The sequence below is a fragment of the Mesoplodon mirus genome, assembly GCF_964341445.2.
Source record: "Mesoplodon mirus genome assembly, chromosome: 3".
Taxonomy (NCBI): domain Eukaryota; kingdom Metazoa; phylum Chordata; class Mammalia; order Artiodactyla; family Ziphiidae; genus Mesoplodon; species Mesoplodon mirus.
Genome location: NC_138978.1, coordinates 5,205,045 through 5,228,851, shown reverse-complemented (window position 1 = coordinate 5,228,851; position 23,807 = coordinate 5,205,045). Strand labels below are relative to the sequence as shown.

Below are 23,807 nucleotides of genomic sequence, written 5' to 3'. Positions count from 1 at the left end.
AAAAACTAGTCGCTGAGGCCAGACGCTCTTGATTCATCGCCTGCATTTAGATTCCTGCTGGATGTGGAAGAGCCCTACAGCCTTTCTTCCCAAGCAAGCTAAGTACCTGATCCTTTCCCATTTGGGCTTCAGTTGTGAAAGGGCTCAGCACTGCCAGGCCAATTTGTCCATTCGGTCCATGACCACCATATCTTAGAAAAATAGTTACGCACTTGCTGAACGCTAAGAGTGGGATGGCCGTTCTCTGTGCCATTTAAAAAGAACAAAGAGAATCTTGAATTTCCCTAGAAGACCCCAAGCGTCAACCACAAAGAGGAGAGGATGTTTATGCTCATCCTATAGCCGCAGCAGTGACAAATTTTGGTTTGGAGACACCAAGGAGACAAAGAACTAAACTCTTCTGGCAGCTGAGGGCAAGTGCTATGGTAAACCTTCCAGAATAAAGCTCCAGCAGCTGGAGGCAGGTCCATCCTTTAAGGAAGGTGCCCCCGAAAGCTACAAGACATGGCGCACCAGCCCTACCAGCTGTGCCACTCTCCACCTGAAGGCTCAACACAGAAAAAGGAAAGGGAAGTGATCTGTGCACCCAGGGGACCACACAGGCCTTCCAGCTCCTTCCTAGCCGGGGTGAGAGAGCTCCTGACACAAACAAGGCAAAGGAAGTGGTTTCTTCTTTTTCTTTTTTTAATCAATATATTTTTTATTGAAGTATAGTTGATTTACAAGGTTGTGTTAATTTCTGCTGTACAGCAAAGTGATTCAATTATACATTATATATATATATATATATATATATTCTTTTTTAAAATATTCTTTTCCATTATGGTTTATCATAGGATATTGAATATAGTTCTCTGTGCTGTACAGTAGGACCTTGTTGTTTATCCATTCTATATATAATAGCTTACAACTGCTGACCCCAAACTCCCACTCCATCCCTCCCCCAACCCCCCACCCCCTTGGCAACCACCAGTCTGTTCTCTGTGTCCGTGATTCTGTTTCTGTTTCATAGATAGGTTCCTTCTGATGCAAGTCGGCTCCTGTTTCTCTGCTGTGGCAGAGGAGAGAAAGCAAGCAGCCGGTCTTCCCTGGGGCTGGGGCAAGAGCCTCCATCCCTTTCTTTTCTTCTCCTTTGAACTATGGGCCACTTCACAGTTGGGCACAGAACGTTAGCTATTGATGTCTTACTATTCCACTGTCTGTAGGGGAAAAAAATCACTCCAGGTTGACAGCAGCTAATTGTAGTTCTCACCCAGACGGGCTGTGTCGTTCAGCGGCCAGGTGATGACTCAACAGCAATTCCATTGGAAATTATCGACTTTCAGCAGCGACTCCCAACACTTCACTGTTTGCCAGTCACCGTGCAGTTGGTTTGTGTCAGTGTTGGTCTCCTCCCCAAGTCTGCACCCACTAAAACAATGGGGAAGCAGCTCCACGCACTGTCACAACCTGTCACCTGACGGTATCTGTCTCGCACTTACGAGTCTGCACTGAAAACCTTACAGTTCTCTTTCATTTCTGAATGGCAGGTGGGCTGGAATACGGTCCCCACGGTGCCGGCCCCTTTTCATTTCAGCCCCGCTCTAGGTACAGGCACCCAATCTCCAGAGTGCTGTGAGTCCTTCCGCTTCCTAAAAGACTCATTAGAAGGTCCCCAAAGTCCAACGGCTGTGCTTAAGCCACTGTCCAAGGAATAAGTAAAGGAAGACATCTGATCAAATAGACGGGCTCTGCTTGTCTCGCCCCCTCCAAACAGGAAAGAAGACACCCACGAGAGCGTTGCAGGGACTCCCTCGGTCCCAGAATACTCATCTGCTAAAGAAGACAGGACATTAATCCAATCCAGCTTCTCATGAGCTAAGACAGGAAGTGTGATTTGCTCCATCCTCTTACCCTGTCTAAACATGGTCAGTGAACCTCAGCAGTGTCTTCAGGCCAACTGTCCACAGATCACAAACGGTATGACCCAGAGAGAGGGGACGCCCCCAGACACCATCATATCCACAGTCAGAATAACAACGGCACCCACCCGAGGAAACCCATCTTCCTCTGGTGACCTGCCCTTTGTGTTCTGGGAGCGTGAGGGGCCCTGTCATCCAACACTTTCAGTAGGACATAATCCCACAGGGGACAAGAGTGTCCAACTTAAATGGCCTTAATAAATGGAATCATCATTTTAACGTGCAATAATGAGCAACCTAATAGTGTTTAATCCGCCGCTCGGATTTTATTAGAACTTTCTCTGCTCTGCGTGATGGGGGAAGGTCCCTCCCCGCACAGTTCACGGGTCCTGAGAATGGCAAAGGGAAAGCCAGACAGGCTGCATGCAGAGGGGCCCACGTGCCCCACGATGCAAAGGAAGTGAGGCTGCGCCGCCTCCCAGAGCACAGTCAAGAGCAAGTGGGAGCTGGCGGGAGGGATCCGAGGAAGGCAGGGGGCCAGAGCGCTGCCCTGGGGAGAAGGAGAGGTGGGCTGGACCGTGCGAGAGGGGGCCCGTCAGGGGAGAGCTTTGGTAAGTTTCAGGACAGCACGAAAGGGAGCACCCATCTGAGAAGAGCAAACAAGCAGGAATGGAGCTGAGGACAGAAGGTGACGGCAACCGCAAGGATGAGGCACCAAAGCCCTGCCACACGACAGTGTCACCAGCTCCCAGTTACTGCCAGTGCTGGGGGAGCGCGCCACGTGTGGCCTACGTCTGCTTCTATGTCTACATCTATGCCTATGTCTACATCTATATCTACAACTACATCTGTATCCAGTCTATATCTACGTCTGTATCTCCATCTATGTCTATATCAATGTCTACACCTGTGTCTACATCTACATTTATGTCAACATCTCAATGTCTATATCTACATCTATGTCTACATCTACTTCTGTATCCATGTCTATGTCTACACCTGTATCTCCAATATGTCTATATTTATGTCTACACCTGTGTCTATGTCTACATCTACATCTATGTCAACATCTCTATGTCTACATTTATATCTGTCTACACCTGTGTCTCTATCTACATCTATATCTATGTCCATACCTACACCAATATCTATGTCTACACCTATGTCTGTATCTGTATCTATATCTCTATCTACATCTATGTCTCTATATCTCATCTCTATCTCCATCTATGTCTACATCTATGTCTCTACCTACATCTGGATCTACACCCACATCTATGTCTACACCTATGTCTGTATCTGTATCTATATCTACATCTACATCTATATCTGTATCTACATCTATTTCTATATCTATGTCTGTGTCTATAACCTACATTTTTTCATCCTCACAGCAACCCTACGAGGTAGGTATTATTACCATCCCCAACATAAAGATAAGGAAATCAAGCCTTTCTAGCCAGAAAGTGACTGAGCAGGATTCACCTGGAGTCACTATGACTCTCCAGAGCTTCCTCCAAGGCACAGACTGTGGGGCCAGTCCCGGTTTGAATCCCGGTTCTGCTCTACTGGCTGGGTGAACCCTGATGCCCTGAAAGCACCCCTCACCCAATGGACGGGGATTTGGTGGGTGGCTCCCCAGCTTCCTCACTTCCTGTCCGGGTTGGGATAACACAGAAGCCATCCAGACCTCCTCGCCCCATGGTTAGGATAACTCTAGGTACTCTGTACCGTCTCCCAGAGCACAAGCTCCAGTCACCCACTGTGGTGACTTGCTGGGAAAAAAATACCCTTTCTTTGTATGCCTCCCCTTCCTCTCTCACGTTCATAATCCCCCTCTGTTGTTTCCTGGGACAACCTCTCAAATAAACTGCCTGTACTGAAATCCTCATCTCAGGACCTCCTTCTGAGAGAAGCCAAACTAAGGCTGACAGTGTAAGAGGGTCTCGGGAAAACAATCCAAGTCCTCCATTGCAGCAGGGAGAGGAATGTCAAGGGAAAAAAGGTGAACAACCAGGAGGTTCTTTCTAACCAGGGAGGTTTCTAGGCAAGAAACCTTTTAATCTAAGAAACTAATAGTTAGCAAAGCCAGTAACACTCAGTGCAATATGGTAAAAAGATCATGGGACCAATGGAAAATCTGCTGCAAATTACAAAAGTAAACAAACAGGTATAAAATTAAGATACATAATCAATAAAATATACATGCTTAAATAATAGCTTATGTGTGTGTGTCATATACACACACCCACATGTGCACACACACACAAATAAAACAGACAGAAGGAATAACAGAAGACTCCATTTACTAGAGAAAATAAAATGAAGTACCTAGGCATAAATATAATAAGAAATTCCCAAAACCTAAGGAAAAAAACTAAAATTATCTAAAAGACACAAAAGTAGGTTTCAATAAATGAAGAAGGTTAGAAAAAGTTAGGATCATAAAAATGTCAATCTTCCCAAAGTTAATTTATCAATGTAACATAATGGCAACAGGAATCCCAGCAGAGAATGTTTTCTGTGTCTAGAAAAATTTATTATAAAGTTTATTGGGAGGGGAAAAAAACACCAAGGATGGGCAGAAAAATTCCAATAAAGAGTACCTAGGTTTAGAGGCTAGCCCTACCAGCTATTAACACATTCTGTAAAGCCTCTCTCTCTCTTTCTCTCTCTCTCTATATATAGATAGATAGATAGATTTTTTTTTCTTTGCAGTACGTGGGCCTCTCATTGTTGTGGCCTCTTCCGTTGCGGAGCACAGGCTCCGGACGCGCAGGCTCAGCGGCCATGGCTCATGGGTCCAGCCACTCCACGGCATGTGGGATCTTCCCGGACTGGGGCACGAACCCGTGTCCCCCGCATGGGCAGGTGGACTCTCAACCACTGAGCCACCAGGGAAGCCCAAGCCTCAATATTTTAAAAAGTATGGAATTGTCATACAAATAAATAGACAGCCAATAGAACAGAATAGAAAATCCAGAACTATCCCCACTTACATACACAAATTTAGTATACAATGAAGGAGGTATCTCAAGTCAGTGGGAGGAGACTGACTTTTTAATAAGTGATGTTGGCATGTGGAAAAAAAGATAAAATTGAATCAATCCTTCACATCTTACAAGCAGCATAAATTCCAAGTGGACCAGAGATTTAAATGCAATAAATAAAATCATACATTACTCTAGAAGAAAATGCAGGTGAATTTCTCTAACCTGAAAGTGGAGAAACTGTCCTAAACATTCAAAAATCTAGCAACAATGTGTGAAGGATGGGTACATCTGATCACATAAAAATAAAACTGCCAGATTATTTTCCAAAGTGGTTGCATGATTTTACATTCCCGCTAGAAATATATGAGGATTCCAAAGTCTCCCCACCCTCCCCAATAGTTGGTATTGCCTGTCTTTTGGATTATAGCCATCCTAGTAGGTGTGTGGTAGGGTTTTATTGTTTGTTTGTTTGTTTTGTTTTTGTTTTGTTTTGTTTTGTTTTTTTGCGATACGCGGGCCTCTCACTGCTGTGGCCTCTCTCGTTGCGGAGCACAGGCTCTGGACACGCAGGCTCAGCGGCCATGGCTCACGGGCCCAGCCGCTCTGCGGCATGTGGGATCTTCCTGGACCGGGGCATGAACCCATGCCCCTTGCATCGGCAAGCAGACCTTCAACCACTGCACCACCAGGGAAGCCCTGTGGTAGGGTTTTAATTTGCATTTCCCTAATGACTAATGATGTTGAGCATCTTTTCATGTCCTTATTAGCAATTCATGTAATTTCTTTGGTAAAATGTCTATTTGAATCTTTTGCCCATTTTTAATTTAGTTGTTTGTCTTCTTCTTTTTGAGTTGTAAGAGTTATTTACATAAAATCTGGTTACAAGTCCTTCATCAGATATGTGATTTGCAAGTATTTTCTCCCAATCTATGACTCTTTTTTTTTTTTTAACTGCCTCTTTTAAGGAGTGAAGGGTTTCAATTTTGGTAGAGTCCAATTTATCAATTTTTTTCTTTTATGAATCATGCTTTTAGTGTCATATCTAAGAACTTTTTGCCTAACCCAAGGTTGCAAAAATCTTCCCTTGTATTTTCTTCTAAGAGTTTCATAATTTTAGCTCTTACATTTACGTCTATGATGCATTCAAGTTCATTTTTGTGTATGGTGTGAGGTAAGGGCCTAAGTTGATTTTGGGCACATGGATATCCAATCGTCTCAGTGCCATTTGTTTTTGTTTTAGTTTTTTTAAAAAAAGGGTATCCTCTTCCCCACTGAATTACTTTTGTACCTTTGTTGAACATAAATAGACCATAAACATAAGGCTTTATTTCTGGACTTCATATTCTATACTATTTTCTATCTTTATGTCAATACTATACTGTCTTGATTGTTGCAGCTTTATAGTAAGCTTTGAAGTTGGGGTTATAAGTCCTCCAACTTTGTTCTTATTTTCAAAATTGTTTTAGCTATTTTAGGTCCTTTGTATTTTTGTATACATTTTAAGATTGGTTTTTTTCATGGACAAAATGGAAAAAAAATTTTAAAATGTATACAGAAATACAAGGACCTAGAATAGCTAAAACGATTTTGAAAAATAAGAACAAAGTTGGAGGACTTATAGAAAAAATATTTGCAAATTATATGAGCAATAAAGGGGTTAATATCCAACATTATAAACAGCTCACACAACTCAACATCAACAAACAAAAAACCCAATTTAAAAATGGACAGAAGAACTGAATAGACATTTTTCCAAAGAATAAATGCAGATGGCCAACAGGCACATGAAAAGATGCTCAACGTCACTAATCATCAGGGAAATGCAAATCAAAACCACAAAGAGATATCACCTCACACCTGTCAGAATGTTCATCATCATAAAGAACACAAATAACAAATGGTGGAGAGGATGTGGAGAAAAGGAAACCCTTGTACACTGTTGGTGGGAATGTAAATTGATGCATTCACTGTGGAAACCAGTATGGAGATTTATCAAAAAACTAAAAATAGAACTACCATATGATCCAGCAATTCCACTCCTGGGTTTATATCTGAAAAATCAAAAACACTAATTCAAAAAGATGCATGCACCCCTATGTTCACAGCAGCATTATTTACAATAGCCAAGATATGGAAGCAACCTAAGTGTCCATCACAGATGAACAGATAAAGAAGATGTTGATATCTATATACAATGGAAAACCAGCCACAAAAAAGAGTGAAATTTTGCCATTTGCAGCAACATGCATGGACTTGGAGGGCATTATACTAAGTGAAATAAGTCAGACAGAGAAAGACAAATACTGTATGATATTACTTATATGTGGAATCTAAAAAATACAACAAACTATTGAATATAACAAAAAAGAAGCAGACTCACAGATATAGAGAACAACTTAGTGGTTACCAGTGGGAAGAGGGAAGGGGTGAGGGGCAATATAGGAGTAAGGGGTTAGAGGTACAACTATTAGGTATAAAACAGCTACAAGGATATAGTGTACAACACGGGGAATACAGCAAGTATTTTACAATAATTAAAAATGGAGTATAGCCTTTAAAAATTGTGAATCACTATATTGTACACCTGTAATTTATATAATATCATACAACAACTATGCTTCAATTAAAAAAAAAGATTCATTTGACAATTTCTGCAATGACAATAACAACAAGACAAAAGCCCACTGGGATTTTGATAGGGGTTGCATTGAATCTTGAAATCAGTTTGGAAATAACTGCCATCTTAACAATAGTGAATCTTCCAATTGCTTCCAATCACAAAACATAGAATATCTCTCCACTTATGTAAATCTTTAATTTCTCTCAATAAGACTTTGTAGTACAGGTTTTACACTTTGTACATTAAATTTATCTAAGTACTTTATTCTTTGTGATGCTATTGTGAATGGAATTGTTTTCCTAATTTCATTTTTGGATTGTTCATTTCCACTGAAATAGAAATACAATTGATCTCTGTATATTGATCTTGTATCCTATGACCTTGCTAAACTTATTTATTAGTTCTGATAATTTTTTTGCAGATTCTTTCAGATCTTCTACATATATAATCATGTCACTTATGAATAAATGTTGTTTCACTTCTTCCTTTCTATTCTAGATGCCTTTCATTTCCTTTTCTTGCCTTATTGCACTGGTTAGAACCTCCAGCACAAGGCTGAATAGAAGTGGTAAGAGGACACACCCTTGTCTTATTCTTCATCTTAGAGGGAAAACATTGTTTCACCATTAAGTATAACGTGAACTGTAACAAAGACTTAAAAATTTTGTGAAAAGGACCCAGGAACCAACTTGAAGAGGCTCCCACTAACCAAAGATGGGATGATTTGAACATCAATAAGAATAGTAACAATGGATTAAAACACATTAAATATGTTTAAACCCATAAGTTCATAAATGATCTTAAAGAACACAAAAAATTAATTGATTATTGTTGGAGGATGGTAGCTACGCAATACATTATTTTGAAAACTAAAAAAAGAAAGAGAAGGAAAGAAAGGAAGGAAGGAAGGAAGGAAGGAAGGAAGGAAGGAAGGGAGGGAGGGAGGGAGGGAGGGAGAAAGGAAGGAAGGAAGAAAGAATCAGGCATTTATGCTACCTTCCCTGTACAAACTGTTCCTTTAAGTAGCAAACAGCAGAAGAGAGGACTTTCCCTATAAAAGTATTCCAGACAATAAATGAAGTGAGAGAATTAAAATATCACCATTTTGCAACCTCTAATGAATTAATGGATTACCAACAGTGACTGACATCACAAAAGAGAGACAACCAGATAGTATGTGTCCCTGATGGAAGAACATTTTGCTGTAAGCAAAAACAAAACCAAACAAAACAAAACAAAAAAGGAACTTGAAATTATTCAGGCCTCTTGATCTAACTACAACTTTATAAGACCTACAGAGGGCAGATGAACACAGTAAAAAGGACATGGGGATATAGACAGCAAAATTCAGGCTGTAGGAAACTCTATAGGACAAACAACCTGGATTCTTCAACAAATTCAATGACAGAGAGGAGAGTGGGAAAAGTAGGAATATACAGATTAAAAGAGACAATGAGATACATCAACCAGTCGCAATGTGTAAACCTTACTTGAATACTGAGCCAAACAAACTGAAAAAAAAAAGGCATTTGTGAAACAATTGGAATTTCGAACAGTGATTGGATACTTAATGATGTTTAGAATTATTATGAATTTTTAGAGTGATAATTATAGTGCAGAAGTATTTTTGAAAGGTGATCATATGTAGAGGGAGAGATATATGGGTATATATGTATTAGAGATACATACTGAAACATTCACTGATGAAACTATACAGTCTAAGGTATGCTTCAAAATAATGTGTGTGGTGGGGTCTGTGTGTGGATGAGACAAGACTGGCTATCTACTGTCTATCAGAGTTGAAAGTGGATGATAAGTATACCGAGTTCATCATACTAGTTATTTTACTAGTCACTATACTAGTCTTTCTACATTTGTAGATATTTGAAATTTTCCATAATAAGAAGTTTTTAAAAAGAAGATGCTGATGGGATTTGGAATGAGCCCTAGGGAAACCTTAAATCTTGGCTCCGCTCCTTATGAGCTGTGTGACCTTGAACAAATTACCTGATCTCTCTGTTGCAGTAGACATAATGTATGCAAGGTGCCCAGCATGCTGCTGGCCATAGAATACATGTTCTTCATGACTAATGATGATAATAAACCCGGCCCCCTTTTGCAGGGTTCCCTGCAGGAACCAATGATGGGACTTAGGAACTAATGAAATGGCACATTGTGGGGTGCTTCTGGAAAACGCACCATGGGAGAGCCCCCCAAAAAACACTTGGGGTGCACACACAGGCATCCACCACTTTAGGGTGAAATATGGTTTTCAAACTGGGTCGATAGACGATGATTCATAACTGAAAGTCAGAGGAGCGAGGTGTCCTTGACAGGTTTTGTGCGTGGATATCAAATAGGAATTTATGGCACAACCAGGGGGTGCATCCAAGGCGAGGTTAATCCTATAAAAGAAACGGTCTGGATACCCTTTCCAGTGCCTGACTCTAAATTTAGAAATCAGGGGACCCCACACAGCTCAGGGTCACAGTCCTTCCTCTGAGAACCTCCACCTTCCCTGTCACTAACTGACCATTTCCAGGACCTCGACAACCACCTTAAAATCCCATGCAGACAATTGAGACCCTACCCACTCCAGCAATCCCTGGACTTCCTCGGGTGCCAGTCTGTTGTGGGTCCATCTCTCCAGCCTAGAGGCAGTGGATTTTGTGCAGTAAGTTCTATTCTGGTTGACCAGCTACTGCTCCACTGAATTCACACAATCTGTTCCTTGCAGCTGTCCTTGGAGAACAGATGATGTCCTCGTTTCTAGTAGGACCCTGAACAAAGTCTGGGTGGCTTCTAAACAGTGAACATCTCCAAAGAACTTCTCTTTCCCAGCTGGAACCCAAGCCCTGGGCAGACTCCTCCTTCCTTTTCCTTGCCTTTGGCTGCATCCCTCCCACCACAAGGCACATGGCAGGGCTTGGCTACAGGGAAATGCTGTCCCTGCATTTCTAACGGCCTCCAAGACCTGACCCCAAATGTAAAACAGGCCCCTGTGACAAGCACAAACCGCACTGTCCTGGAGCCATGGAGGCCGGCCCTGAGGCAGCACTGAATCTCTACTCCAGTGGGCAGTTAGGAAATGAGAAATGCCACCCTAAGTACGGCTCACATATTTATGTGCCCACACCTTTCTTTCTGATCTTTCCAACATGGAACGACCTGATTTAAATGCACCATGACAAGTACACAGCCTGGTCCAAAATGTCAATAATAAGCATGGCAAAAATTACTATGACAACAAGCAGGGGCTCTATTTATCAAGCGTTTATTGTGTGTCAGACACAGCGGAAAGCCCTTTACACCCATTTCTCATCCTGATCCCACAAGAACTTTAGTGGGTGGGTGTTGTTCTCCTCATTTTACAGATGAGGAGGTCTGAGGCACAGAGAAGGGAATTCACTTTCCCAAGGTCACACAGCTCACAAAGGCAGAACCAGCGAGCTAGCCACTGCACCCCCTTCCTAGCATCTTGGTATAAATTCCCGGCACATCCCAGCTACCCTCTCTCCTTGTCTAGAAGCAACGACCCAGCGCACTTTTAGAGCCCACAGGAACTGTTCAATACTTCATACAAAGGAAGGGTCGTTTGAGCCTGATTTAAATTGTTCCTGTAGTTCTTCCTTTCGTTGCAAGGGGAAGAAAGAAATCTGGAAAAGGCATGTCTCCCCTGCTTATCTCCCTCACACACAAACCCATCGAGAGTGGTAATTGATGGCTAGAGCACAGCAAGGTGGATAGGACGCCAAACGGAGCCCCACGATGCCCCAGCAACAGCCCGAATCTCACGGGAAGGGGCTGGTTTATTAGCTTTTCAACCTGGCCTTTTCTTCTGACTTGTTTATAGGGTCTTCACGATCTGGAAGACAAGGAGCATGGAAACGGGTGGGGAGCAGCCCGTGTCCTCCCCTCCCCTGCCCCAGTCTGGCCACTCCGGGCTATTTATGGAATGATCGGGAAGAAAGGGCTGTCAGGCCCGGCCCGGGCCGCAATCTGCCAGATATGAAAACCAATTGCTTTTCATAATAAACTCCAGCTGGAGCCATAGAAATAATAAGGATGAGGAGAAGGTAACACCAATTTGCTTTATTTGATTAGCTCCGTCTTAGGCGGTCCAACCCCGGCTTCTTTTCATCAGAATAAGGGCAAATTGAAAATCGTAAAAGAGGCTTTCTTATCAGGGAACAAATGACTGGGGAGATTCATATGCCTAAAAGCCCCCCATCCCCACCCCGTGAGCCACGCGGTGTGGGCTCTGCGCCTACCGGAGCTGGTTTAAATGAGCTGATTCCAGAAGGAGCTCCCGGAGCCGGGCTTGAGGACCTCTCGGCACCCGCTGTCACTTTCCTAAATAAAGGCTGAGATGACCCCAGCCTACCCACAGGCAGTGCGGATGTGGTCGGCCTCATGCAGGCCTCACCACCACCCCTGAGGAGGCCCGCGGCCCACGGCCCCGCGAGGGGACCCCCAGGCGGGCAGCCCCCAGACCCTCGTCTCCACGGCCAGCAGTCTCCGTGGAGGACTGAAAGCAGGATGGGGGCAGCTCAAGCTTCCAGAACTCAGAGGCAGTCAGTGTGTCTTTCCCAAGGCAGAGCCAGTGTGTCTTTCCCAAGGCAGAGTCAGTGTGTCTTTCCCAAGGCAGAGCCAGTGTGTCTTTCCCAAGGCAGAGCCAGTGTGTCTTACACGCAGGCTGCCTCATTTCAGTGGTGGCTGGAGGTCACAGAAAAGAAAAGGCTACCCAGACATAGGGATGGTCATGACCAGGAATCACTCCAGGGTAAATCCTCAGGGACTCATTAGTGGCTCCATTCCTAGAGCTCCCAGAGCGCTCGGCTTAAAACTCTATTATGACATTCGGTGATTTATTCAACTAATATTTATTGAGCAGCTATTACGGGCCAGGTGTTCATGTAAGGCCGCTCTAGGTGCTGACGGGAACAGAGGGGACCAAAGCCCTGCCTTTGTAAAGCTCAGGGGGGAAGAGCCTGGGGGTGGACGAGGGGTAGGAAGCACTGGGGGGTTCCAGGGGCACACCTCTGGGGGTGTGAGGGACAGCACACACCAATGAGTACGTCCTACGACAACTGGCAGTGACGGGTGACAGGCAGCCGGGGAGACCTCTTCCAGGACGGAGCATCTGAACAGAAGCCTAGATGAAAGCAAGGCCACCCCCAGGGCGGCTCCCCAGGAAAGAGCTTTCTGGTATAGACAGCAGCTAGGTCGGGGCCTGAGCAACAGGCTTGGGACGTGGCTAGAGAGTAGGGAGCAAATGTGGGCATGCAGGCAAAAGATGAGGCCAGAGAGCAGGGCAGGCCTGGCTGAGGGGTCTTGAACGAGGGTGGATTTTGTCCGAAGTGTGAGGAAACACACAGATGAACCAGGTAACAACTGTGTTACCTGCCATGAAGGAGAAGTGAGGTGTCTGGATTTTAATGCAGGAGTGACCCAAAACAAAAGGCGACATAAACTCTATAGCTCCAACATTGGTAAATGCAAGGAAGAAAAAGTAGATGGTACACAAGAGGGTATCACAGGGGGCGTCTCAGCTAAGTTGGGGCAGGGGGGTTTGTGCCCTCCAACCTGCAGCCCCCATCCCCTCTAAGAATTCTGAACTTGACCCTCAGGGGAATGGGAAGCCACTGAAGGTTTTAAAGCAGAGAAGTGGGGTGACCACTTAGACGTGGCATGTCTGGCTCACCCAGACTGGCTTGTTCTTACGCCTCCTCCCCCATCATAAAATCTTATAAATGTTCATCCAATGAGTGAGGTAATCAAGCAACTCGGTGGCTGGTACAAAGGAAATCCTCTCTCTTTTCTTGAAGACAAAACATACAGAAAACATCCCTTACCATTTAATGTTTGGCCCATGAGGAAGCAAAGAAAAATGGTGAGAGAAGAAATGGCCTCCCTGGCTGTGGACTCAATACTATTGGGAAGAAAGCAGACCTTCCATTCCTGCCTCTGGCTGCAACCCAGGTTCGGGAGCCTGAGCCTGGAAGAGCAAAAGAAGGCATTGCTCAGATGCCACCCAGTGTCTGGGTCATGTTCGACCCCACCAACATCTCAATTGGCCCTAAATAGAGCTGGCACTTGCACGGACCCTTACTGTCATTTTCCAACACCGGTATTTTATTAATAATCCAATGTAAATCTAAGAGAAAATTAATGTGTCATCTCCTAGCAGGAAGGACTGAACATCTCAATGTGACAGTCTGTTAGAGTTGTCATTTATCATTAGCATGCAATTCAAGGCAAGCTTCCCACATTCTGGTGGGAGCTTTCGAGACAATGAATCTCTGGGAATTAGCTTCTGGTCCAATTATTCCTGTTTCCCCCCCCTACCCCACACCTACCTAAGAGATAAATTCTGTCTCAGTGGGAGGGAAAAGAAAAGAAGAAGAAAAGGGGGAAGAGGGAGCTTGCTATTCTCCTTCCTGGTTGAAATCAATTTTTCTCAAGGAGACAAGGCAATATTCATTTTGTGAGAAGGGAATACAGCTATACGCTAAAGACCAATAAATGGAGCTGTTCTGATGAAAACTTCCTCAAATCAAATGTAGGGGAACCTCTTAATGGGCTTTGTTCTTCTTTTCCATAATCCATAACTATTAAGAGAAAGATGGGCAGAGAGAGGATACTGCCAAGCGGGCAGCTGTGTAAACAGCAGCCAGGGCCACCTTCCAGGCTGACCTGAAGAGGTCACTGCAAACATTGGTCTCTCCATCCACTCAGCACACCGTCTCCCCTCCCGCCAGGCATCCCTGGAGGCTCTGGGGGTGCAGCGTAGCACAGACAGGCCTGTCCTGGTCCTCAGGGAGATTACAGTCTAGCAAGGAAATCCATCAATCCAAAAAAAAAAAAAAAAAAAAACTAATAACAGATAAGTGCTATCAAGAAAATAACCCAAGGGCTTCTCTGGTGGCATAGTGGCTGAGAATCCGCCTGCCAATGCTGGGGACACGGGTTCGTGCCCCGGTCCGGGAAGATCCCACATGCCGCGGAGCGGCTGGGCCCGTGAGCCATGGCCGCTGAGCCTGCGCGCCCGGAGCCTGTGCTCCGCAACGGGAGAGGCCACAGCAGTGAGAGGCCCGCGTACCGCAAAAAAAAAAAAAAAAGAAGAAGAAACCCAAAATAGGAATTCTAGGCATTAAAATAGAATTGTTTTGTCTAGGAACTTTTAAAAAAATCTTCAGTGAAAAACAGAAAAATGCAGTCGGGAGTAAATCAGGCTTCTGGTTCCAAAGCGAACAGGATAGTCAGGATGGACACAGCTTCTGGAGGCAGCTGCCGGCTCCTCCCGGCCACGGTACCTGGGAGCCCTGCCCAGGCTGACAGCCGGGCCCGAGAAGGTCCAGGGGCCTTTCCACCAAGAATGGAGCTCAGAGCCAACCACACTGTGTGCTCCAGCAGCACAGCCAACCTCAGCCCACAGGCCTGTGCAAAGGGCTGGGGGCTCCGGGTCAGGGATAGAGCGCTCAGCCCGGGGGTCCGTCCACAGGCCCCGCTCTCTCTGCCGGGCCCCCCACCGTGAGGGAGGTGTCTCCCCACAATGCCTGAGCCCCACCACGTCCTCCGCCAGCACCGCGTGCAGCCCCATCAGGACACTGGGCAGGCCGAGCGGTCCCTGTTCCTGTAGCCTCGCGAGGGTAGGGACCCCGCTTGTTTTGTTTGAGCTCAAAGGATTCTCTCCTTCGACCCACACCACCCCATCAGGTAGCTGCTCTGAGCTCCCCGTTTCACAGAGGAGGAAGCCACGTCTCAGAGGTGACAAGTGACTCAAGGCCCCAGAGCTGCCGAGTGGAGCCCGAACTCAGCTCCCGGGCTGGCAGATGGCGCGGGGAGCTACCACGGCCTCCCCACCCCCATCTCATGATTCTGCTGTCGCACAGACTTCGACCGGAAGCCTCACGGCACACGTGCACTGGCTGAGTACGTGAGGAGCGCTGGGCCCCTCCCTGCCCGATGCGCACCCCCGCAGCCAGCCTGTCCCCCGCCTTCCCCTCTCTCCTTCCCGCCCTTCCTCTCCTGACCTGGCCTAGACGGCTTCTGGCTACTTCCCAACTTCAAACCACCATCACAGGGCAAAGATGTTGCCTGGCAGATGCCTAAGGGCTCTGAATCAAGACCACCTGCCCCACCCAGGGAGGGGCACCCGCCGGGGACACATTCAGTGCGCAGACTCAAGTGCTTCCCGAGTTGGGAGCGAACAAATCCTCCTTTTGCGCACAGGTGCCTGGGGACACAGCTATGGCTCCTATTCTGCCCGCCCTGTCCCAGGCATACAGGGTCCCTCCTACTCTGGCTACGAAAGGCTCCCCCCAGCGGTGGGCACGCAGGTGAGTCATTCTGAGCTCGGGAAGGGGACCCTCGAGCAGGAAACACGCTGTCTGACCACAGCAGGACAGGCTCTGGTGGCCTAAGCCCTCAGATCTCAGGGAAGCCGTGGGCACGGTGCCCGGGGACTGCGGGACGCATACCGAAACCATCTCAGCTGCCTTTCGCCCGGGCTGAGAAGTGATGAGTCTCTCCCCGATCTCGCATTGGGTGCCAGGCAGAAAAGCCCAGGTGATAACCACGGAGGCCAGGATTTGCAGCCCTCACCTCCATCTTGACCTGAGCCAGGACTTTTTCCCAGCACAAGATGCAAACCCCAGCAAACGCAGCTGGGGTTAATAAGAGAATCAGGGAAATGAGCTTCGGTGCAGATGGAGGGGTGGTGGATGTTCCGGGCGGCAGGAGACGGCATGGAGAAGAGGAATAGCCGGCCTGGGGAGGGCCCTGTGGGAGCCAGGGTGGCCTAGAGGGGGGATGCGGCCACAGGGGCAGGATGGGGATGCTGAGTGGCCTTGGGAGCCTGGGGGCCAGAGAAACAGGTCAGAGAGCACGGGGCCAGGGCTGGAATCTGCCAGTTTCCCTCAAAGACTTTTTCCTTCCCCCCACCCACCCCTCGTTCCTGCTTCCTGGAAGCTCCCTTTCATTGCCAAGGGATCCTTTAGTTTTCCAGGCGGGCCCACTGGAACCCCGCCCCCTGCAGGCCTTGCCTCACGGGCACTTGAGGGCGTCACACGTTTAGTTTTGCCTTCTGGTTCCTTGAGAACAGGGACCGCGTCTTACAAGTCTCTACAGACTTGCGAGAAGTCCGCCCGTGCAAGTGTCAGGCCTTCAGGTGGTGACGGTGGCACGGACAGGAAGCTGACACTCTGCTGGGTTGATCAGACAACCAGCCCTGAGCGCCCGCGTCCCCGCCTCACCACCCTTCTCCCCCCAGACCCATGAGTCACCTCGCCCCCCACTTCCTGGACACTGACAGCCCCGACAGCGCCTGCTCCAGGGTGACAGTCCCCACACTCGGGGACACACGGACCCACACACTTTCAGTGCCCCCCAGGAACGGAGCATGCCTTAGCCTGGCATCCAAAGCCCTCAGCCAGCTGGGCTCAGCCCGCTTGGCCGTCCTTTTCCACAGGTGGCCTTAAGCCCCAGTGACCCACAGGGTCATCTGCACGACGTGTCCCCTCAGGCCTCCACGTCTCTGTGCAGTGTATCGCCTTAGCCCAAAGTCCCTTCCTCAATCCTCTGGCCAAAGTCCAAAGTCCGGTTTGGCTCTCAGAGGCCCATCTCCAGTGCTGCTGCTGCCGAGTCCTTCCCCAGCATCAAATTAAATGTGGCTCCTCAACCCTCCCAGAGCCTAGGGTCCCTCAACCTGACCCCTCCCTGCGCGGGCCCTTGTTTCATTCCAGTTGGTTCCACATGTCTGCCTCCCCAGAAGGCTGCAAACCTCTGGGGGAGAGCCATATCCTTTTGTGTGTGGGGGGAGGTCTCCTACAGACCTAAACGGCGTGTTAACTCTGGAGGGTCTCCAAAAAGATCTCCGATGGGTTTCCTGACTGGAGCTGGGAGCAGCGGTGACGTGTAAGGACCTCCTCAAGCCCCAGTGGGAGGCAACATGTGCCGAGCGCTAAGTGAGCCTTGGAAACTGTGTGACATGCAGGCACCCATTTGATTCATGCGATGACCCTGTGCAGTAGGTCATACTGTCACCTGTCTTCACAGTCGGAGGCCCCAAGGCTCACAGAGGTTAGACAATTTGCCCGAGTCCACAAGGCAGGTACGGGTGACACCAGGGTTTCCGTGTAGGTGGGTCTCACTCCAGAGACGTGTTTTAACAACTGTCCTGTGCTGTCTCCCTCGGAAGATGGTGACAATTTTCACAGAGACTCAAAATGCAGACCAAACCTTCAGACGCCCGGGAAGGCTCTAGTCCACCTCGTCCCCGACCTGAGTAGCGTATGTGCCCCTCAGTGCTAAATCCCCCCACGTCCAATGCACACGCTCCCCAGATGGAAACGCACAGTCCAGACTTTCCAAAGAGCTCTCAGCCCTACCCTCGAGTTGCAGGGCTGCACCATCAGAAAGACTCGTCTCTGACTTTCATTAATGACAACATGAATCGTGCTGAAGGTGTTTTGCTCAATAGAGACTTCTCGCCTACGCTCTCCCAAGCTCGTAAATCAGAGCCCTATGGTCTGATGGCCGTGATGTTCCCCTAATCATCTTACTGCAATATTAATAAGGCTCTTCAAGGCAACTGGTTCCTTCTAAATTGTCACATAAAAATTTGGTAAATGTCAGACACATCATTTAATAGAAAACGATGTTTTACTGTCAGGGGAGGTAGGTGGCTGAGAGAATGAGGTAAAAGGTCCAGAGATGACCTTAAGGCAGGCTCAAGGCACAGAGAACTCTAGCCTGGGGCTCCTAACTTGGGTCCTTCTCAAGTAGGACTACTGGCAGGTAGCAGTGCCCTCAGAGGCCACTGTGTGCAGGACACTGGGCAAGGGCAAGGACTCCTGGGGGAGGGGCAGGGTTAGGGTTAGAAGGAAACAGTAGTTCCAGTCCTCAGGCAGCAGATAATCTTGTTGGAGCAAGAGAGACCTCCTCACAATGCTCCCTGTCCTGGCAAATGATTACCCCCATCGTAGGAAGCTGCGAAACTTCCAGGGACACTGGCCTACATATAAGCAACTTGACGTTTACAGAGGGATAGGTTCCCGAAAGCAAATTAACGTCATGTCAACTGCTTATAAAAGGATGGGGAGGGAATTCCCTGGCAGTCCAGTGGTTAGGACACTGAGCTTCCACTGCAGGGGGCCTAGGTTCTATCCCTGGTTGGGGAACTAAGATCCCTCAAGCTGCAGAGCGTGGTCAAAAACAAACAGACAAACAAACAAAAAGGATGGGGTTCAGTCCTACCAATTGGGGTGGACAGAGGCACAGAGATAAACACACAGTGACATTCGCTGCAGCCTAGTTTATGACGGAGAAAGTGTGGAAACCACCTACAAATCAGTGAATTGCTTTGGCGAGTAAATCACAGTATATTGATATAATAGAATAGTATACAGTTATTAGAAAAGATGGTGTGTACCTATATTTATTGACGTGGAAAGAGTTCCATGAGTTTAAAAAAAAAACAAAAAAGCAAACTGCAGAACAGCACATAGAGTAGGATCTCATTTATGTAAAATTACTTCTATACCCAGCACTTATATGTCTACACGTGCACTTGAAGAAGGCAGAGGGGTGAGATTCTCTAATGGTGACCCTGGCTGTCCCCGGGGAACAGGGTTTCAGAGGACTTGCGGGGGTTTTATGGGGTACCGAATGTTCTTCAATGAGCGAGGAGAGAAAACCGTTCATTTAAATTAAGTGAAAGGAGAGGGGTTGCCGGATTAACCAGTGAGCGTTAACAGAGCACCCACTGTGCCCAGTCCGAGTGGCACAAAAATGAACACAACTTAACCTTTGCCCGGAAGGATTCACAGGCAAGTAGAAATCGCAAATGACACGCAGATGACTGACATTCCGGGGTGGGGGGCAGGCGATGATGCAGCAGCAGGGAGTCTGCAGTGGAGGCAGCGAGCTCCATGTTATCCCCCCTTTACGAGAAAGCCCACCCCTGCCCACCCACTGCAAGCAGGTTCCAAAGAGGCGGTGTCTGGCCTGGAGGAAAGTTCTCACTGAGCACTGATGTGGGGACAGTGAGCTTGAAGTTGGCAAAGGAAACACGTTTACTCAGAGCGGGCCGTGGACCAGGCACTGGGGGGACCCGCCATGCTCCTTATACCGTGTGATGGACCTCACAACAGACCCATGGGGGTGTGAGGACCTCAGCCTTGGAGGTGAGGAAACGCAGCCTCAGAAAGGCTGTTTTGCTGGCCGGGCTGTACGGGGACGGGCGGTGGGGCTGCACTCCAAAAGGTGAGGGAGCCGGCTTCCCATCCTCCACCACGAACACGTGGCCTCCCTTAGGGGACAAGAACCCCCTTTGCACCGGACAGGACTCAGAGCCCACTAAAAGCCTGTACGTCTCAGATTGTGACCTCTGGAGAGGAGACCCAGGCAGATAAGTGAACCCCAGAAATCACGGTAACTGTCCTGGGATTCTCTGTGTTTCTCTGGGGTAGTTAGCTGCCTGGCACATCGCACTGGGGTACCAACCTCACCACCACTCCTGCGTGGCTTGACTTCCCGAGAAGGGAAGTTCCAAGCTCCAGAAATCCAATGCCTTAGATACTAATTCCTATCGCTAGTCAGAGAAGTTCCCGGGACATTGTTGCCGGGCTGGGGGGAGGGGGGAGGAGGGGGCTATGTGGGAGAATAAAAGATTGGACCGTTAGCGAGAAACTGCACCAATGTGGGGCTTCCCCCTCCAGCTGGCACCCTTTGGCTCCCTCCTGACACTTCTGGACTCTCCTCCAACCTCCTCACGGGTCACAGAGCAGGAGGCACTTTCTGCCACTCCGCTGGCTGCAGGCTGATGGAGATGCACCTCGCGTGAATCGAGGCTCATCACAGCGGCAGCCTGTGCAGAGAGGCAGCAAATGAAGCTGCAGCATGGTGGGCAGGGTACCATCCATCCATCCAAATGACATGGGCTGGCTGTTATGCAGGGCCCTGGGCAGCTGGGCCAGCAGGAGAGGTGCGTCCACTGAGTACCCCCACGCCCAGAAGCCCAGGGGTGCCTTGGCCGGTGCCTCACCAGCCCTAGAGTCTTGTCCTTGACAATCACCTGACACCAGGAGAGAGGAACTGTCCCTCCATGCCTCCAACCTGCTTAGGGAGGCGTCGGCACCCCACCGGAGCAGGAGAGGGGAGGGGCAGGAGGGCTCTTGAGCTCTGTGCTGCTGTGTTTCATCATCTGAAATGATAATACTAACAATAAAAACCACTACATAGCAGATTTCCTTTAAAATTAATTTTAGTTAGTGGCACTAGTTCTAGAAATCTTGCACCGTGGACCTTGTTGGGAGTGTGAACACAGCCGCTGGGATTCAGCAGTTCCTGGTTTCTCCCCTTCCCGCTGGGTAGAAGCTGAGCCGCCCCCAGCGATGCCCCTGCCACCTTGGAGAGGCCTGTGGATGGGCGCAAAGCTAGGCCAGCCAGTGGCAAGCTCACCAAGTACCTCCGCCCCGGCTTACAGCCTACCTTGAGCAGCTATTACATTTCCAACTAAGCCGCAGTCTTTCCTGCTGTAAAAGGAGGCCGGTGAGACCTCAGGCCCCACCTGCAGGGAGCCGGCCTCTCTCCCCTAGGAGACGCGCAAGGATGCTCTGAGCTCTCTGGCTTTGTGTAAAGGTTCTGCACGAGTCAAGGGGCCACATACGCCATTACACATCATGATGGTTTATGCTAGTGAATGTAATCATGCCTATTCTGTGGTCATAATAAGCCCAGCATCTCTCTGGTCATCAGGGCTGATCAAGGTCTTCAGGAATCTTCCACGCAGGACATCACCTGCTGGACCACCTGTCTACCCTCTACCCACCACACTGAAGATGGAATGATGCCCTTGTTAAATTTCTCATAGATCCAAGTGAAAGACTGAGATCTAATAAATAAATTAAAATACATCTACTAAGATAAAATTTGAGATTAAAAGGAAGCTTGCTTGCATATTCATGAACCAAGTGAAAACTCAAATGAGTTCTTCGAAGCATCTTGTTCATGGGGCGTCACAGATTGAACATGTGCTGAGGGCATTTCTTAGCAAATATAAGCCTGGCAAAGGCACATTCATCCATGAATTCATTGAACAAGCAGTTATTAACCATTACTTTGCATTACTATTTATTTTGCATCTTCATCTCTCTTTGTAAACCTAGTACCTCATAGAAATAGTAGGCCCTCGATTGACTGCCTGTTGATGATACTGGTTTTCTCAGGCCCTAAAAAGCACAGTACCTGTCCCTGAGTTTCTTGTATATAGTCAAGGAGGTAAGAGTCACTTCCTCATGAAGGCTTTCTGATCCTGCTGGCCCCTGTTTGGTGACCTTGCCATGCATTTCGCAAGCAGTCCTTACTCTCCCTGCCTAGCACCCACCCCCACCACATACACACACACACACACATACACACACACCTGTTTCATCGTCTCTGTCCTCTGCTGGACTGTAAGCTTAGTGAACACAGAGGCTGAGTCTGCTCTGCTTCCCACAGCCTGGCATATACATGGAGGAAACGTCCAATAAACCACTGGATGATTGAAACAAGGAATGGATGTACAGAGGGTGGATGGATGAGGGGGTGAATGAATGAGTGATGGATGGATAAATAGATAGGTGAAGGGGTGGGAGGATGGGTGGGCAGATGGATGATGGATGGGTGGGTGGATCATGGATGGATGGATGGATGGATGATGGAGGGGTGATGGATGGATGGATGGATGATGGATGGGAGAATGGGATGATGGAAGGATGATGGATGGGAGAATGGCAGGATGGGTGGATGACGGATGGATGGATGATGGATGGGAGGATGGGTGGATGGATGGATGAACCAGTAATAAAAGGCAAGAAAAAGGTCTCAGCTATAGCCCATGATAGAATGGATTGAGATGGTGGCCAGCAAGGGCAGGAAGCAGTGAGGGTGTTGGTTAGCTAGGGAAGAAGATCTAGAAGGAAATGTCTCTGAGATCTTAAGGAAGTGAAAGATTTGGCGTCTTCTCTGCCAGGCAGTGTGCTGGGTATCTCATGAGCGTCACACTGCACCCTCACCACATTTGAGGAAGGTATTTCACCCACGTAGGGAAGGAAACAGGGTCCTGTAGATAAGCCCGCACAACTGCAAAACCCGCACGTGGTGGAGCCATGATGGAGACCACGTAGTCTGGGTGACATAAGCTCCCTCCATGGTGTCTGGAAGACCAAAGGGCATTTCCTGGCCCAGCATGGGACAGTGCCATGAAGAAAGAGGTATCTGTAGGAATCTCTGCACTGGCAGAGATGAAGTTGCTGGCATGGCAGTCATGCCCCTCAGAACAAAGAACAAGGAGTCAGGGCTCTCCAGGGGGTCCCAGGATGCATGACCCCCTCCAGCCTACAAAAACACAAGCTCCCTCTCCCCGCAGGCACAGCTGCTATGTCACGGTGGGGTGTGGAGTGGGGTGGCCTAGAGAGGCCATGTGACTTTCCTAAATAATCCTCTGTAGTTGCCAGAGCCGGGAAATAGGAAGGCAGAAAGGGAACGGGAGGGGGTGAAAGAGAGCAAAGCCCAGAAAGGACCAAGTGTTCTGTACGAATCAGATCTCTGCTACCCTTGCAAGTACACTAACACTTGAGGCACAGGTGCTCACAGCCAGAGGCCCCCACGGAGCCAGCTCAGGTGATGCGGCATCACCTGGGGTGAGGACGGAGAAGGTGGCCTTCCAGGGTCCAACCCCCTGACACAGCACTCAGGGACTTTCTCAAAAGCGTCATCTATTTAGTTGATGGTCCTGAAGTGTTTCATTTAGCTGGAAATCACGCTTGGTCCATCTCCCAGGTCTAACTGACATGATAAGAACCCTGCACGTCACATCTGGCAGCAAAGCAGTTCAATCACCCATCGCGGTGAGTCAGAGTTCCCCCCAGTCTGGGGAGCTGGCGGCTCAGACAACTTCGAGAAGGCAGGGTCACTGCTGCCTCCCAGGCCAGGGTTATAGGAGCCTGTGTTGTGTGTGCCTGCGTGTGTGTGTGTGTGCACTTTGAGAGGGGGCAGAGATACCGCATGGCACACAGCAGTCACCATCCCTCCTGCCCACGGGGTAAAAGTTGCCAATTCCTTTACCTATTTAATACTCCCACTGGGGCAGGAACCATAATCAGCACACTACTTATGAGAAAACCAAAGCCTAGCGAGTTTCAGGGGGCCCTGATCCCGTAGCTACAAGCAGCAGAGCTGGGATTCTAACCCAGATCTGTCTGGATCCAAGTCCGTGCTCTCACCCATGACCCCGTGTTGCCCCTG

At 48.2% G+C, this 23,807-nt stretch overlaps 1 protein-coding gene across 1 annotated transcript in view; it reads right to left on the bottom strand.

Moving 5' to 3' along the window:
- Window positions 1-23,807, bottom strand: part of CAMTA1 (calmodulin binding transcription activator 1) — a 916,345-nt gene that overhangs the window by 463,652 nt on the left and 428,886 nt on the right.